The 4,764-nt window shown below is 34.5% G+C and overlaps 1 pseudogene; it reads left to right on the top strand.

Annotated features, from left to right (window-relative positions):
- The first annotated feature begins 250 nt into the window (after positions 1-250).
- Positions 251-493, top strand: LOC118537210 (small ribosomal subunit protein eS21 pseudogene; annotated as a pseudogene).
- The last annotated feature ends 4,271 nt before the right edge of the window (positions 494-4,764 follow it).

Raw genomic sequence — 4,764 nt, 5'->3', positions numbered from 1 at the left:
AGAAAAAAATCCCAAGCAGACTCTGCTCTGACCACAGAGCCCAAGGCCAGACTGGATCTCACAGATCCAGAGATCATGACCTGAGCTCAAATCAAGAGTTGGGTGCTTCTACTGAGCCACTTAGGTGCCCCCGTTCAGGCCATTTCTATTAAACATTGTACTAAAGAGTCTAGTGGGTGAAATTAAGGAAAAGAAACAAAAGATCACAGAGAATAGAAAATATTTGCAAATCATTCTGCACTCGCGCTCCATGCAAAACAATGCCCAGGAGTTCTTGGACCTGTACATGTGGTGGAAATATTCTGCCAACAACCACATCATCCAGGCCACAGACCATGCATCCAGCGAGATGAACATGATGGAGGTTGACAAGGTGACAGGCAGGTTGAACAGCCAGCCAGTTTAAAACCTATGCTATTTTTGGAGCCATTTGTGGGATGACTCCATCCTCTAACAGGCCAAGGCCTGTGGCACCATTTCAAAGAACTTCTGACTGTAGAGGATCACAGATGTGGAATATTTGTCATAAATAAATAGCAACCCCCTCCTCCCAAAAAGAAAATATTTGTAAATTATATATCTGATAAGAGTCTAATATCAACAACATATAAAGAACTTCTATAACTCAACCATATAAAGACAAATAACCCAAATTAAAAATAGGCAAAGATTTTGAACATATCTTTCTCCAAAGAAGATATACAAATGGAGAATAAGCACCTGAAAAGATGCTGAATATCATTGGTCATCACAAAACACAAATTAAAACCTCAATGAGTGACCACATTACACCCACAGCATGAATATGGTAAGACAGTCAATAACAAGCATTAACGAAGTTGTGAAGAAATTGGAATCATCAGACATTGCTACTGAGAATATGTAATGGTGAGGCTGCTTTATAAATTAGTTTTGCTGTTCCTCAAAACATTAAGCATAGTGTTACCATGTGATCTAGCACTTCCACTCTCTAGGTATATGCCCAAGAGAAGCAAAAACACATTGCTTGTGTTAATAAGCATTATTGTTAATAATAGCATTATTCACAATACGTAAAAAGGGAAAACATCTCAATCTATCAACTGATGAATAGAAAAGCAAAATGTACTAAATCCATGAAACGGGGCATTATTCATCCATTAAAAGGAATCATGTTCTGGTACATGCAACCACACAGGTGATCCTGAAAAACATAATGCTATGTGAAAGAAGCCAGATATGAAAAGTCACATGCTGTGTGACTCTTTTTATGTGAAATATCTAGACTAGCAAATCGATATAGACAGAATACATAGCAATGATTTCCAGGAGCTGAAGGAAAGGCAAGATTTTTTATATAACTATATAACTCAATAAAGTTGTATAGTTATGTAACTGTATATAGTTATATATATAACTATATATAAATCTACAAAGTCATATAGTTGAATTATGGACTAAGTGGTTGGATGTAGATATCTTTATCTCTTAGGACAAATTTAAGTTGAGGAAAAAAAATTGGAAATTACTCATGTATTGACAGTAATTAAACCTTGGACAAATACGAATTTAGGAAGAAAGAGTGCAGAAAAAAAAATCAGGCATTACTTAAATGACAGGTAGAGGAAGAGGAGGTGGCAAGAGAAGATGAGAATGAGTGAGAAGAGGAAAGCAGATACTGTTGTGGAAGAAAGGGGTAGCAGTTTTTCAAGCAGAAGTCAGTAAGCAATATGTCCAAATGATGTTTAAAGGTTAAGAAAGATGTGGTCATAGAGAGGTGACTAGGGTACCTGGTAACTTTAGCAGTGGAAATATTAGGGCAAAAATTATATTCTAATGGTTTAAATAGTGACTCTAAATACTCTTTGCAAGAGATTTGTGATTAGGAGAAAAAGCAATAAGGCTGTGTGAAAATTAAAATTATGAAACTTTTTTTTCAAGCCAAAAAGTGCTCACTAAATACAAATGCAATTTAATTAGCTCTGTTAATTGTTTAATCCAATCTTTTATGTTCCTTTTATGAAAAATAAAGGCTTTAGATGATCTAAGAATTTTTGCAATTTCATGATAAAGGATTAAAATTACTGTAAATATTTTTAATTTTATGTTTTCCTGTAACATTTGAAGAGGTATTATTTTTTACTATTTTTACTTATAAAACATGTGAAAATTATACATAGTCAAACCAAAATGAATTAGTGATTATTTAAATTGAGAAAAAATTATGATATGGAATATTGCTGTAGGAATATTTAAACTGTATATTAAATTTGTAGGAGGAATGGTGGGGTATATGAATATTACATTAATTTGATTGAAGACCCCCATGGTGGCATCCCACTTGAACCAGTCTGTGCAATTAACACTTCTTGCCCTCCCCCCAACCAAAAACACACTTTCTCATTCCATAAGAATCCCAACTTAACCATAAGTGTTAAGCAATCTAATTATCAGACATACGTGTGAATATCTAAGAAACTTAACCTCATGTTGTTAACCCTTGAGAGAAAGGGCTTATTTGCATTTTTAGAAGAAATCTGTTAACTTAATTTCTGGTTGTGTAATATTTGTGAAACTTTCTGGCTTAAAAACACCACAAAGTACCCCTATATTTCAGTACCACATTATCCATCATTTCTTACATCAGGCAGACTAACTCATTTTCACCATTTTGTTCAGTTAAAACATTAAACAGAATTTTCTCAGTACTATCCTCTGGGTGGCATTTCGATGGCTGCTAGGGTAAACATACAAATATGTAGTCAAAAACTCAAGCTTTATGAAGAAATCCAAGATTCTAGGTTGAATTTCAGCCTGTCTTATGACTGGCAGTGTAAAATGGAGCCAGATACTTAATCTTGTTAAGCATTAATATTTTCATGTGAATTAAGGTAGTTATTAGAAATGTTATGAAATTAAATACAAACAATCCATGTAAGACATGTAAGCAAGTAAAACAGTACAGTTGATCCTTGAATATCACAGTGGTTAGGGGCCTTGACTGCCCTTGTAACTGAAAATCCCCTATAACTTTGGAGCCCCCCAAAACCTACCTAGTAATAATATACTGCAGACCAGAAGCCTTACCAATAACAGAAACAGTCGATTAACTCATATTTTGCATATGTATTGGGTACTGTGGTCTTACAATAAAGTAAGCTAGAAAAAAATAAAATGTTATTAAGAAAATCATAATGAAGAGAAGATACATTTATAGTATTGTATCAAAAAAATCTGCATATAAGTGCATGCTATTCAAACCCCTGTTGATCAAGGGTTAACTGTACTAGGCACACAGTAAACACTAGATAAATCTAATCAATGATGATGGTGATAAGGGGAAGGAAACATTTTTTATTTCCTTTAACCAAAAACTTTGTACCCTCTTAAGTAATGACAGCATAAACTTTCAGAATTATTTTCCAAACTAGGAGTTTCTATCGTCATTATTATTATTATTGTTAAAAGATTTATTTATTTATTTGAGAGAGAGAGAGGGAGGGAGGTGGGGAGGGGAAGGGGAAGATAGAGAGAGAGAATCTCAAACAGACTCCCTACTCAGTGTAGAGCCTGACACAGGGCTGGATCTCATGACCCTGAGATCATGACCTGAGCAGAAATCAAGAGTTGGACACTTAACAGACTAAGCCACCCAGGCAACCCAAAGGAGTTTCTATTATTATAATGAATCCTCATTTTTGAAAAATGCCTTCAATTTCACTAATTTTTTTCAACTTGAGGTTTTCAATCATCTCATGAAATTTTCTTAAAAATTTAGCATGTATGGTGACTTTAGAAACTTATAAACACTTGTTAAAGTTTATTCCAGATAGTTGTCACCTACTGGTGTAAGTATATAAAATTTAATATGCTATGTAATGAAAATATCATTAATTTTCATGTCTCAACAAAAGAGTCAAGCTCAGGCTTTCCAGTCACCTGATTTAGAACTGTTCTCTATCAAATCATATATTTTAGTCACACCAACCATTCTATTCATTATAAGGCATTGTTAATATTATTACAAAAAGGACAACTAGCAGTGTAAATGTAGTGACTGATTATTATGAATATCATAAACTCCATATTCAGAAGATACGGACTTTTTGGCATTGTAAATTCTATAATCTATCCGTGCATGTGTATGTATGATCCCTCCTATGGAAGCACTAAGGATCTTTGACAGTATTGACAATCAAATGTGAAAGGATGTCTTTATTATCTTAAACTGCACAGTGCTCTGAAGCCAAAGTGAAGGGATTAGCACTGGGGTTCAAAGGCTGATGCCAGAAAAAGTCCTTTCATCTTTTACTGAATTCCCAGATGTCAGGGCAAAGGCACAGACTTCGAGGGTCAGAGAATTTCATAACTTTGGTTATACAGTGTATTTCTTTTTTTTTAAATTTATCTTCTTTCTTTCTTTCTTTCTTTCTGTTTTTTTATTATTATGTTATGTTAATCACCATACATTACATCATTAGTTTTTGATGTAGTGTTCCATGATTCATTGTTTGCCTATAACACCCAGTGCTCCATTCAGTACGTGCCCTCTTTAATACTCATCACCGGGCTAACCCATCCCCCCACCCCCTTCCCCTCTAGAACCCTCAGTTTGTTTTTCAGAGTCCATAGTCTCTCATGGTTCATCTCCCCCTCCAATTTCCCCCTCTGATTTCTGCCCCCTTCATTCTTCCCCTCCTGCTATCTTCTTCTTCTTTTTTTTATATATATATATAAACATATAATGTATATTTGTTTCAGAGGTACAGGTCTGTGATTCAACAG

This window comes from Halichoerus grypus, chromosome 4 (genome assembly GCF_964656455.1).
Source record: "Halichoerus grypus chromosome 4, mHalGry1.hap1.1, whole genome shotgun sequence".
In the NCBI taxonomy this organism is placed as follows: Eukaryota; Metazoa; Chordata; class Mammalia; order Carnivora; family Phocidae; genus Halichoerus; species Halichoerus grypus.
This window is presented reverse-complemented; position numbering and strand designations above follow the sequence as displayed.